Source organism: Thunnus maccoyii, chromosome 16 (genome assembly GCF_910596095.1).
Source record: "Thunnus maccoyii chromosome 16, fThuMac1.1, whole genome shotgun sequence".
NCBI classification, from domain to species: Eukaryota; Metazoa; Chordata; class Actinopteri; order Scombriformes; family Scombridae; genus Thunnus; species Thunnus maccoyii.
In genome coordinates this window covers 16,869,051-16,883,895 of record NC_056548.1, presented here as the reverse complement: position 1 = coordinate 16,883,895, position 14,845 = coordinate 16,869,051, and positions in this window count along the sequence as shown.

Here is a 14,845-nt window from a genome sequence, read left to right as displayed (position 1 = left end):
GCTGATCGCACTGTATTATAAAGGAGTAAACACAGCAACATGAAACTTTTTAACGATGTTGGAAGTAACATTTCTGTAATAAACATGATGCAGTAATCATAATTGAACAGCCTGAATGCTGCTCACAGAGGGACATGTCTTGGATTTAAGGAGGATTAATTTCAAGCAGGACTGTTTTGTCTTTCCTAATTATTTTTAATGTCTGTCATTAAGCTGTCCCTTGGGGGAGAGATCCAGTCCTCTGTCTGTTTGGACCTCATATCAGCAGCCAGGCTGACTCCCCATTAATCCTCCTTTTGTCCCACAGACCTGCTATGTGTCTACCCCTCCAATCAACAATACAAGAGCAGCAACAGTGAGTGGGCATTAATGAGCTGGACTTGAAGATACAGCAAACAATGTCACTGGTGCTTATCGTTCCTCTATATGCCATTATCCACAATTTGTGTCTCTGTGGATAAACCAAGAGTATTGTTATTGTTGCATAAACTTCCTCCACAATATTGTAATTTAAACTTAAATGCAATTTCTCTCACAAAAGAAAAATGCAAGGTACTAAACTTGAAGTGAAAAACTGAAAAAGGAAATTCACTACACTTATTTCAGGAATATATGATACAAGAAAAATAGTTGATTTGCATTGGATACAATGGAATTATTACAATCCGTTATGCAGACTTTTGAGACTTTGTATGCAGAGGTTTTGAGGCTCAGTACTAGAAGATTTGTTAAGATTAATACTTTCCATTGTTTTAAGTCACCTCTCCATAGTAATTTGTGCCGTCTGGGCCCTGGGGATATGGAGATGACAGCAGTCATGGATCCTGCATCGTCACGCACATCATTTCCTCGTCAATGGTCTCTCCATCCCATCTTCTGTTTCTTCTCATTTCTCCTGCCTCCTCGCCTCAATCCACTTCTATCCTATTCAAAATTTTATAGCTGGAAATCAATGATGGGCATATCACCTGATTAGATCAGTGTGCGGAGCTCTGTCGTGTGAACAGGTGTGGCGTCCAAGGGGCTCCTCCACATGGGGGTTTGTAATAAGATTAGTGGAGCCCACAGGACCTCACATGGGAGATGAGGGGATCTGATTAGGGGGAATAGGACACTGTAACTTTTGGAAGCCTTTCACTGTGAGAACTCCCAAGACCACCACTCAAATAATACACAGCCTAAACAGAAATCGTTTGACTCTGGGTTTAGGTGTCACATCCTCGGTGTCCCTATGCCTAATTTTTCACACCCACTATGCCTGGCTGATTACTCTGGGAAAGTGTAGCAGTGGCATGACCAGGTGGGTATGTAGAGGTGTGTTGTGAAGGTGGAGGGCATGGTGGTGAGGGGGGAGGGGGGGTTGGTGGTGTCACATTGATGGATTAGTCCGCTCATTGCTAGCTCCAGCGATTAGGTCAGCGGCCCAAGAGACAGCAGCACGTCTGCTGCGAAATGCTGATGCTAGACTTACTTACCGATTATAAGTCACTGCATCACTGTCGAGCAGAGCTGCACACACTCACCGAGCTGCAGTGAATAATACAACAGTCCCCCCTCAGAGAGACGGGTAACCGACTTCAGAGAGTCAGGGCGGTTTACCCAGTCAAATCTGCCTTCTCTGAGGATGGTCTGAAGCTGACATCTCCTCAGTTTTCAAAGCCCATATCCTCTAAACACATGCATGCCTTCTTTCTTTTTTTCTCTCTGTAAGTGAGAAAGTGCAACAAAAGCACATGCACACATTAAACTGCTCAGTTCCCGCAATGCCGTCCTCTTTCACAATAATGCTATTCCCTTCTTCCCAGCAGCCCACTTTCATTTGTTCAGTAGTGAATTCTCTGGCTGTTAAACTGAAGGATTGACTGCGGTGCTTGTCAAGCTTTTATCTTTTGCCCTGATTCATTTTCATTTCCACTATGAAAGGGAGGAACAGAGCGGCATCCAGTGCCATTACTTTGTCGGAGACAAGTCGAATCCAAAGACATATCATCTTGTGTGAGTCATCTCATTGTTTCTCAAAGACATTGCAACATTACTGTACTAAGAGAGATGATTGCACTAGAATTTTATGGACTATTACAGTGAGAGCGATGGATCTGGTGACCACACATCTACCACAGAGTAATGACATCCATCTACTCCACACCACTGGGTTTAACATCACATAAATGTGATTAGAGAGGAAAAAGTGTTTATTTCTGTCTTATTACCTCACCAGAAATTACACCATATTGTTTTCCACAATAACCTCATTTTCTATAATAAGGGCCATGTCGTAAGTTAAGTCGCTTGTTTCCTTCAATTTAAGGGACAATCCTTTTCTTGATGGCCATTTTCTGTTTTTGCTGTTTCCAGCATGTCCTTAATGAAAGAGCCAATATGATTTCCGCGAATGTCCCATTGCCTTATTAGACTCTTTGACATCAGCTAAATCTGCAGTTTATGAGTTTCCGATCCTTGCGGTTCATTGCTCCCATCAGTGCATAAAAAGGCTCCAACCATCACAATGAAAAGGTGACTTTTTCTATTTCATAGCATGGACCTTATACTATAGATAAAATTTTATTATGCTGGATATTTTATTAACATAATTATATGAAGAGGATTTGTTTTCCTGCATATTCAAAAAGTGAAGCTTTGCATTCCCATGTGCCTATGAATGGTAACTACACAGTAGCTGACATTAACTCTCCTGGACAGAAAACGAAAAGGATGTGAATGAAGGGAACTCCTGCTGCAGTAAAAGGCTTAGCCATGGGAAGCACCAGCGCTGCAGCATCATAAAGATAAGAAGACAGGTGTTTTCTCTGCTCTCCTGCCATGTGCCACTGTGTTTGGCTTTTGTCTGAATACACACACACACACTTCTTTGGATGGGTGCTTTTTATGGCTCACGTCACAGAGAAATACACTTCTATTTCGCCTGATTGCTGTTGCCTGCTGGGCAGTTATCATGCTATTGTCACTGTTATGTTGGTGGAACTAATGTATCTGATAGGAGTGTGTTTGCCCAGCGCCATACATTTGACTACAAGGCTGTTTATGTGGCTTTCTTGTGGAGCGGCAGGTGCTCAATATTCTAAATAATTTATGATAAATTCTGTCTGTTGTAATGGAAAAATGAAATTAGGTTTTCAAAATGAGCTGATGTAATTTAATTTGAAATGCCTTGTATGACATTAACAGACTGTGTTACTATTGTATAAAAATTGTACAAATTAATAAATGTCTCTGGCTGCATTTGGGTAAAACACTTTGTGTATTTGATTGTCACCCCACATGTTTAAAAGAAGACTCGTCTGCCCTCTTCAGGCCTGTAAAATCATTTGGAAATATGAAAAGTAGCAGTGTACTGTAGATGATCAGATTCAACATGGTGTTCTCTGAATGTCAAAAAATCTAATTAACCTAACAGGTGTGGCAGGTGCAGCATTGGTTGTATCATGCCCCCCTCCCCCCCCTTGTCTTATTTTTTTCCTTCCTCAGAGGCCCTGAAGGAGAATATCCAACTGAACTCACCAGGTAACTTATTTGCAATTAGATTTGTTTTATTTGCCCCATTTCTCCCCACCAGCATCTGTAGCTGCTGCTGGAGCCAATTACTCCCTCAGTAAAAAAGAAGAACCGCAAAGCAGAAATCAGGTTCTCTTGCTTTGTGTGTGTGTGTGTGTGTGTGTGTGTGTGTGTGTGTGTGTGTGTGTGTGTGTGTTTGTGTGTGTGTGTGTGTGTGTGTGTATGTGTGTGGCAGTGCATCAGCAATTTGTGACAATTCCCATCCAGGAGCTGGGATTCTCTGGGGGACACCCAGGAAATTACACCTCGCTCTCATATCACTCCATCTTCCCTGAGCCTGTTGAGCTGCCCACTTCCTCACCAACTCCCCCCGCTGCAACTGACACACTTACTCTACCACTATATGGCACCAAAATGTTACAGTAGCCCAGTTTTTGAAAAGCCATTTCATTTTTCACCTGTGTCTGGGACTTGCAATAATGGGCTCCTCTCATTCCACAAGGTTCCATCAGTGATACACATTCAGCCCAATACTCACTGGCCTTCTGCGACCTCAGACAGTGGATGCAATTATGACAGGCCTAATGCCCCACTGAACTGCACTAGCTTCCAGACTGCTTTTAACCAGGCGGAGCCCCATCCTGTGCTGCCTACACACTGTGGAGTTTACCCCGACCAATCCCTTCAGGATTGAATTCAAAATATGACATCATTGTAAGTCAGAAGGCAAAAATGGAATACCTAAATGGTTGTCAAATCAGAAAGCAAGCCTCACACATATAAATGCACAGAACCTCTGTGATCTCTGACAAATGTCTTATTCTGCTATTAACAGGCCTTCTAGTTAAAAATGGATGAAAACAGAACGGGGGGAGGTGAGTAACAGAGCCTCATACCAGTTTCTTTCAGGATTATACACAGTCACCTTCAATCTTCAGAGCAGTAAGCTGTGCAGTTGTGTACAGATATCTTCACATACATTACAGTTGAATGGTTTCAGTAGGGAAGCTGGGGATCAGGGATTGAGTCTTACAGTATATTGTTCCTCACAGAGGGTTAGGTGCAGGTCATGCTGAGGTTTCCCTCCTTTTGGGTCCATTCTTCCCTGACAAGAAGGTAATCAGGCGAGAGGCATGCTAAACCCCCATATATATTGGCAGTGAGGAGAAACTGACTTGTGAGATGAATGTTTGGCTTTGGTGAACTTCACGCTGCCTCAGAGTTGATTCCCCCCATGATGCACCAGCAAAACAAGACAAAGAATAAATCAAGTGAGAGACACTTAAAATTGTGCACAAGGTATTTCCATCCCAAGAAATCTCATGTAAAATGCTAGAGTACAGTTAGATCCTTTAATGGATCATTGTAAGGTGTTTGAAGGGGATTCTCCACAAGAGACTGTGTTCTGCATTTCAATTAATTTTGAATTAGCCTCTTCAACCCCACCAGAGGGCCGGTCAGGAAAAACATGTGTTCAAAACCGAAGAATTTTATTTAATTCAAGTGGAGATTTTCAAACTGAACTAAGAGTTTACAGTCATGCTAGCGGCTCTGTGAGGCTGTACTTCAGCAAAATGCTCAGAATAAATGCAGATATTTGGTCATAAACCATAAAGTATTGGACAAACTGAAAGTTTGACCTCATGATGGTGCTTGATGAAAAGTCAGAGGATCACCAAAGTTATTATAATCCATCCTGAGGGGGACATAAATTTTTGTACCATATTTCATGGCAGCTTGCAGTACATTCAATAGTTGTTCAGACATTTTACTCAAAACCCCAAATGGCAGCCTCATGGTGGCACTAGAGAAAAAGTCAGAGGGTCAGAGGGGAACATAAATGTCTGTAGAAAATTTCATGGCAATCCATCCGATAGATATTAATGAGATATTTCAGTCTGGACCATCAGAAATTGCCATCCACAGAGTATAGACTATATCCTGTTAATTCTCATTTGCTTCCAAAGCTGACAAACATGTCAGTCTGAGTACTGAGATGTAGATTAATTTTATTTGTGCTGCCAAAAAATACATGTGCCTTGGGTTTGAATATTTCAATCAGTTTCATACTGTATAACTTTAATTTAATGTTGGAACATGTAAAGAATAGTATGTATGTGATACAGTTCTACAAAGAGAAAATACATGTTTTCTAATTTGAAAGAGGAAATTTAAAGTGAAATAAATAAAAGCATAATCCTGCTTCAGACTGGCAGATATTTTTTGTTCCTAGATATATAGCTTTAACCTACAACAATGACTTTTTTGCTTCAGTGCTATTGTGGATTTACAGTCTCTCAGTAGATGGGAAGTAGCAGGAAAAGGAAGTATGCAAAACACTGTTAGAAATATAATACATCATTTCAAATCACCAGGAAGTTGTTAAAACGTTAAAATGTTTAAGCTGTTAACTTTAAGGTCATGATTTTCTGTACTGTACAGAGGGTAAGTCTAGATTGGTCTTTTGTAGGTTTTGTCTGTTTGCTTCATGGGTATAATCCTCCCCTCCTGATATGGCAGTGAAGCACTGAAATTATAACAGAAAACAGCATGTGGTTGGGATACATCCTCCAGTAATAAAACCAATATTGCAAGATAATTATCCTGGATTTTTACAATATGCCCAGTGTATTTCTCCTGGAGGGGAAACTGTCAAGCGTTTGCAGATGAATGTTGGTTTTTATTAGCTCACGGTAAAACACCACCTCACTATCTCAGATGTAATACAATAGCCTAGCTTTATAGTGAAGGGAACCTGCAATAAAAAAAAATAAATGCATCAGTGGTTGCATACTAATGTAATGCATATTATACAGTATGTAGCCACAGTTTTTGATATTTTGTTTTATATGTGAGATATACTGTAACTAATGTCCAGAGGATTATGTCCCACAGTGTAGCAGATTATGACCTTTCTAACATGAGCTGCAGCAATCAGAAATAAACCAGCTTTGACTTTGATCGTCCACCAGTTTTTCTGTAAATTTGCTACTGTACGTAAACTATACACTTGTTCATCTTAAAACAACAGAAAAAAAGCTAATAGATAAGAAATAATTGAATTAAACTGTGAAATTATATTCTGTCAGTTTGTATTGTAATTAATAAAATCTTCAATAAGATTATAGGTTACATTTTTCTTGATGCTAATTTCAAACTGAAAATTGTCCTTCTTACAACTCAAGATATCAGTCTCCTTTAAATGTCCTCTTTGTTTGCATATTATTACACACAAAGTGGCTCTTTATTGTTTCATCTTTTTACTTTTTTATTGTTTTAATAACTTAAATTAATTTAACTCTTACTCTTGAAAATACTGGCATGTTGGTTTGATTTTTATGGGACTTAGAGTGACATAAATGATGGGAAACGGCTGATATGGCAAGGTTCCTGCTACATAAAAACCCAAAATTACTGCTATTCACAATGGCCAACTGAACAAAGAAACTGGCTTACCTTTTAAAGAATGTCCCCAAAAATATATATGTTAAACCAGCTAAAGGGCAGCCTTGGCTCTTTATTTTAACCTGTACAGCAGACACAAGTTCACTTCCAGCTGTTTTTCAGCTAGCCCCACACACTTCCTCGGTGTAATTTACTGCATGGAAGGTAATTCTGCAGTTTCAGTACATTTTACCTCAGTATTGTACAACAGAAGAGCAGCAGTACGTCCTAACACTCACAGGAGCAGCAGGTTAGTTTCTCTGACTGCCTCTTTGCAGCCTGTCAGAATGAGCCATGGCTGAGTAGGTGGGTTTGTCCCACCACAGAGATGTATGCATCAGGAAGCTGTAAATCCTCCACTGCCTTCCATTTGTTTACGCCTCCTGTTTCCCGCCAAACAAACTACTAGATTTCCCATGAGGGCTCCCGGGCCACCACACAGCGTCCTCAGTGGACATGCTTTATGGGCATCACAGCCAGATGAGAACAGTTAAAACACCATTTTTAAAAAGGTGTGTTTTGTGCGGAGGGGAGAGCGAGGCTGGGATTCAGATGCAGCTGAAATATTAGCACAAAACGAGAGGATATACTATAAATCGGCATGCCAATCATGCACGTCATTCTTTTGAATGAACGGCGTGATTCATTTCACAGACAAGCAATTAAGCTCAAATTGTATTTTAATCCATCTTCTGATTCATGCATCAAAACCCACAATACTGGGGCAGGTGGTGTGGGAGCTACAGTGGGAGAGACAATTTCTCAAACCAGTATAACAATGCAACAACATTTACAGTGTGTAGTGCTTACCCCATAAAAGTACTTATAAATCGCTTTTTTTCACTTTTTGCTTTGTATCATATAATTACCTGGATCAAACCTTTAATACTTTCAAGATTTCAGACAATTTATTGTCTACTCTTCTTTACTTTTGGATTATGTTTCAATTTTTTTTCATTTAAATAGACATGATTCTTTGTTGTCGAGCTCAAGCTCATTATGCACACTCTGAGATTTCTACCTCCTTCTCACTCACATGAAAATCCAAATTATGTCAAAGCTGCCATCCCAGCTGTATCTTGTTAATTAGGTGCACTGAAATGTCAGCACAATCTTCTCATTTTATTATTTCATACTGATTTGAGACGATTAGACTGGGGCTAGATGTAGTCTAAACCTTGTGTGAGTGTCTGTGTGAGTGTGAGTGTGCGCCCACTATTTGAGTTTTATGTCTCTGTGCCAGAATGTTTTATTAACGTGGTGACTCACAGATGAGTTGACATATTTCACTAGTGAAGGACGTGACCCTGGTTGTTTATTTCCCATGATGAAATTGTCCAGAGGTTGATGACGACTCCGTAAATAAACAGTTCATGGAGCAGTAGCTCTTGGCTTCTGGTGACCAATGTAATTATTATTGTGTAATCATCACAGGGCAGATGTGGTTGTCCAGGTGTAGTGCTCCAACAGCTTTACTATTGTAACAATTCAAAGAGACATAACAACACCACCTGCATCCATTCAACGACCTAAGGGACCGTGTCTGTTGGTCTCAGGGTGTAATTTAACTGGGGATGGATGGTGCATGTCCCCACTCACTTCTAAAAATACAGAAAAATAGCAAGCACTTCTTCATGTTTTTTGTGGGAAAAAAATAGTTATATTAAGATTTAAAGGTGACAATGTGTAATATTATGATTCTAAAATGAAGATGCTAATTGAACATCAATAATAACAGTAAAGTTCCTGAGACAAGAATTGATTTTTGGTGACTAAAACTTAAGTATATTTCATTCAAAATATCCTTGCAGGCTTTATTTATTTATCTATTTATTCTTTTTTTTAACTAAATATAAATTTCAGGGTTAGTGCATAAATGAAAGGAAATTGTTCTTATGGGAAAGCACAAAGACCAATTTCATCAGATTGTGTTATTTGCAGGCTTAATATTCAGTAAATGTATTTAAATAAATAGTCCAATTGAAGAACCTCAGACTCCACTTCTGAAATCAAAGCTTACACCCTTTTGCTCCTCAGGTGAACTGTCATGTCATTGAGGCTTATTCTGGTTCTGCACACATCTTGCCAGTTTCTTATAATCCCGACTCAAAAGCTACAAGTTTTTTCTCGCATCAGAAATTCAGCAGTCTCCTTCCCATGGAAGGAACATATCATCAGGGCCTCACAAACCCAATTACACTCAATAAGCAGACCTGGTCATACAGAATTTAATCTGATTTTCCGTCAATTAATGGACATCATGTGGCAGGAGCTGTCTGTTAACACCAGAACAGTTGGCAAGTGGGCTATAACACAGAAACAGGAAATCTGGAAACTGCTGCAATAGCTTTCATCAGTGATTTCTTCTTCTAGAGAATTAGAAAATCAATTTTTTTTACAGTGACCTCATGGTGCCACTATCATTATCTGAAAATGTATTCATCAGTACACCAAATGGTCAAGAGGTCAAGAGTACACTAGCATGAATAATTTATTTCCTAGAGTGTACTTTTTAAAATAACTAGTATCCTATTGTACAGCATACTTACTATACTGTCTTAATTAAGTGCTGCATGTTCTGTAAGTCACCATGAGATGTAGTTTTCCACATCAGTCACCTTACCATGCTTTGTCAGCACAATTTACTGCTTATAGATCCACTGTATGGACAATCTATAAAGTCCTCCCTCCTCACGCCCATGCAGCTGTTAGAAACTGTGTTGCAGAGGGAGAAATTAAGGGGGCAAGCAAACAGGGATCTATAAACATATTATGTTCTGTTGTTAATGGAAATGTCATCAGCAGAAAACTCACAGCTCTATTGAGCGATGAGCCAATTTCCCTGACTCTCTCTAAACCACTCACATGTAAAACGGCTAAAAATTCCCAAGATTAAGTGCGTACAGTAGCACTGGTTCGCCACCAAAACCAAAACGACCAAATTTTCCAAACAATTAAATTTAAATGCCTCTCATCCTGGTTGTGAATGGACCATAATAAAAAAGAACTTGAGAGTAGAAGTGGAGAGCTTCTCTCGGAGGATGAATAATGACACATAAACATTTACTGTATGGCCAGTCCCTGCTGGCCACAGGCCTTCTCTGCCCTTCCATAATAACCACCCCTCCCTATTGAGTTATCATAAAGTGAGGTGTGTATCTCTGAAGCCTGTATCAGTGGTTGATTGACTGTAACACTGGTCGTCACAGCTCCTCCTGAGGCATCAGCACAACACAGTCATGGTCATGTCCGTGGGCCACTGAATATGGGAAGAGAAACGCTTAACCTTTATCATTGGTGTTCCTTTAAGCCTGTGAGATGTTTTTCCCTGTTTCCTTTGATATGAAGTCATGCAGGAGGAACAGATTAAATTAAGGTTTTCTCAGCGTTACATTAAAAGGCAGAAGTTGTTATCAGAGCTCTGCTTTGCCTGATAGTGTTGGTTGAGTAGACTCTGCTACTTTGATCAACAGTATAATATCCAACAAATAACCATTTTACCAAGCATGGAATAAAAGTAAAGATGAAATGGGTTCTGCAAAAAGTTTCAGTTTATCAGATTAGGAACATGCAATAGTCTCAGGAAATCTCTTACAACAAAGACAAAAGAGGACGCAAATGAGTCTACACACTTTAACTGGACTAAAAGTCCCATGCTAGCAGCTCTGTGAGGTTGTAACAGGGCACATTTGAGCTAAATGTTAATGTCAACATCCTCATGAAGTTAACATGTTGATTTTAAGTAGGTATAATGTTCATCATTTTAGTGTGAAGATCTGCTAATTAGCACTAAACACAAAGTATAGCTGAAGCCGATGGGAATGTCATGAGTTTTAAATTTTGAGCACACTACAATCATCACAATACATCATGTGGGGAATTTCTATACAAAATTTCATGGAAATCCATTTAACAGTTGTTGAGATATTCTGGATATTCAGTCTGGACCAAAGACAGTACAACCCCTATAGAGCCATGATGCTAGCATGGCTAAAAAAATGAAAGAAATTAGCTACAGTAGGCTAATACATGTGTTTTAAAGGTTTATGATTGTGCTACATGCAAAGCAAAGAGGATTATATTGTCAAAACCTTTTAACAAGTATCTTAAATCCAAGAATTTGATTTGATAGCTTGAAGATACATTTAATTAGATTGTTGTTATTCTACATGTACAGGGATTTCCATTAGAAATATTCCCACGTTTGGGTGCAGTTGCTTTTAGGCTTATTTCCCATTGCAGTTGACTTTCTGTAATATACAAAGAAACATATTATAAATCAGATTTTTATGATTTGGCAGTCTCCATCAAAATATATCCACTATTTGTACTTAGATTGGAAATTTTCTTAAGTGTGATGTTATGAACATGAGCAGCTTTATAATAATGACACAATAATGACACTTTGTAATGTAGTATCCCACAGTGACTCTGTGACTCTGATGTGGCACTTTGTGGTTCAATTTAGACTCCTAGTGGTGAAAACTGAAAACAGTTGATGTGTCTATAGTCTCCCTTTTTCCCCCTCCCACTTCTCTTTCATTTGTTCTCAGTCTCCGGTTTATACACCTGTCTGTCTTTGAGTGCTCTGCTGACTGAAGCTATCTAGTTGTCTTCAGCATATATCTGAGAAATCGCTGGGCTTTAGTAGTAGTTATGAAAGCCTCCCAGATCTCATCATTATCTGTCCACGCAGTCACCCTGGAGAGGAGAGAACAGACAAATGCAACAGCTTTGATGGAGTGGCCCACACCTTTATGATTACGCAGGAAGAGAGGGAACATGGGAGAACAAAAATGAAATGATGAGCAGCAACAAGGCCAGAGAGGCTGCAGGTGTCCTGTTAACACTTGAGCCGTACTGACAGGTGACATGTGGTCTAATTTGAATTCCTCTCAGACATTAACCCAATGACCTGCTCCACAACCAGAGAGACCCTTGACTAGACTGATACCGGTTGGCATAGCAACCTCATGTGAATCGATGCTGACATCCTAAAATCTAACAATTTATGTAGCTACCACAACTGCCTCCATAGGTGATCTGTTGTAAATAGCTTGAGAACATTTTTGCCTATATTCTTGCATTAATGTGCCACTCATTTAGTCTTCATTGGGGGTTTTTTGTTTTGGAATGTAGTTGAAATGCAGAAATAATTGATTTTTCTTCTTGTTAGTCAAGTTAAATAGTGCCTGGCATGACTCATGACTCATGATGCAAATCTCGTGGGAGAATAACAAACAAAAGATGTCCAGGTGCTTGCTGGTAATGGTGCTGTGTGCAGTAATGTATGACCATGCAGTGGGCATCATAAAAAGTGTTATGCCTATGAAGCCTGGCAGAGATCCTGTGACTGCAAGCATCATGATATCCCAGTTAGAAATGAGTAAGCAGCTGTGAGTGTCACTGTTGCCATCTCACACCCTGACATCAAGCCTCATGATGCTGCTCAGCTGGCATCTCACATGCTTGAGCCTCCTAAAATAACGATTGCTTGGATGCAAGAAAAGTTTTCGTGTGAATGGACGATAAAGTTTTATCTTATCTTATCTCTTATCTTCACAATGGCTGAGACAAAAGCAGGAACAGAAGAGAAAGGAATAGAAAGAGATAAATGTGAAAGATGGGGGAGTATCAGAAGATGAGTGGGAGTCAGTGACAGTCTGAAAAAGCTGGCAGTCAGATGTGATTGGCTGTCACCTGTGACTTACTGTATGTAATTGTCAGATTAATTTAACAGTAAGAAGTAAATTCTTTCCTCTGATGCTTGATGTTGTCTCTCAATCAACCTCCCACACAGACACACAAAGCTCCTACTCTCTCTTTGCCAACAGATGGCTCTGTGCACTCAGAATGAGCATTCAGAGCCATGAGATGTGTGGATCTGTAAGGTTTTAAGAGAATCAATCACTCCTTGCAGGTGATTACATTTTTAGTTGTTTCACTCAGATTTATGGACCCATATTCTAGCAGGTTCTTGTGGTACCTTGACAAAGACCATTCATAAATAAAGGTACAGTATTTCTCCTTTATATCAGCATTGATCCACATAGTCTAGACTGAAATGACTGAAATGTTCATTCTCTGTTTATTTCAGTTTTTTACTTTTATATTTACAGTAGTTTGTTTGAATGAACTATATCTATAAGTAAAAAAAACTATTTCACCAGTGACGACTGACTTGAATGACTTGGAAAAAATGTATGTAGTGCAGATCAACTTTTTTTTTAAAAACACAGAGATAAAAAAAAATCCCCACCCTGCTTTGCAAAGGTTTGCTGAATTAAGTGCCCACAGTATGTCAGTCAATTTAACATCTATGGATTGTCCACTAGGGGGTACAAGAGCGGAGCAAAAGATAATGAGCCCAGCGGAGGTGCTGGATAAAGCATTCCCTTTAATCAACGATTCTTAATGAATTGATTTTAACACAGTGTGACGGTGATGAATCATTATAAATCCAATTAAGTTGTTGTTTTCAGTAAGAACTTTTAAATAAAGCTCCAGCTCTGCAGTGTTAGTCATGCTGAGTGTGTGGTGTATACTGTATGCGACACTTTCACAGTGGAACAGTAAAGAGAATCAAAGTAATAACACCCACACAGCTGTAATGGTACACAGTGTTTGGTGATTCTTATATTCTCATAACTGAAGGACAGTGATTACTTTCGATGCACTGCTGCAATGAGAACTGACCAAAAAGAAATCATAAGGAGTGCGGGATGATGCATAGATGTGTCATAATCTTAGCTGGGGGATTTGTGTTACTGTGTTTACCTGGACAGTGTTTGTCAGTAAAAGTCACTGGGTCAGATAATTGAGTAAAAAGAGACAGATGGTGGCAGCATTTACTGCTGATTATATGGAGGTCATAAACTGCCTTTCAGTAGCTGGGGGTGTCAGGTCCAAGCCTATTAAACTGCCAGAGCCTGAATCTTAGAGGGATGCAGCTGCCTGGGCAAGAAAGTAGAGGTTTAAACAGTGGGCCAAGAGTACAGGCTCCAACATCAAGAGTGCAGACACATGTATGTGTTAACAAGGATGCAAGGTTTCATGTCTACAATAGTGCATCTGCTGTTTTTGCAGACTTCTACATGAGTATACTCAGTCCTGCAGGATCTCATTCGTGCTTTATTTCCAACAGAATTCTTGATCTTCTTCTCACATCATTGGAGTTGGCATACTGTAGCTGGGGATGTAGCCGCTGTCACTCACAGAGAGTAGCAGAGAGCATACCAGAAGCCTCTAGGCTACAGCAAAATTGCATGGAGTGGATTTACTGTATGTGCACAATGCAGGAAATATAAATAGTATATGCTGATGTAGGGCCATGCGCAGTGTCGTGAAATGACATGAGGACACAAGAGAAGCAATGTTCCCCTGCAATCCTGCTGGACAATGCAAAATGTATTATTGTAACAAATGGTTTATTAAATCATCTAAGATTAATGACTATGTGGTAAGTGGTGAAAAGAGGAATGTGCATATATCCACTGCAGAACTGGAGCTGTGGAGCTTTTCAGAACAAAACAGAAGGCCACATTTGATTTTAACACGCTGATAAATTTTGTAGTTACTTTATATGTAGTTACAAACTTAACTGGGGATTTAATGTGATATTTACACCAGCACCAGATGTGCTCATGGTAGAACAGTGTTAATATGGATTACACAAAGCATTAACACTAACTGAATATACTGAGGTTTAGATTCACTGAAACAACCTGCTGATGTGAAAGACATCATTTCATTCTACTCTGCATTCTGTTGCAGGGTCTGCGTACCATTCATTCACATTAGTCTGGTGTATTGGCCTCTGTAAGAACAAGTGCTGTGGACAGTGTTCACTGATCATACTGATGTATTTGTCTACCAAGTCCATAAGACA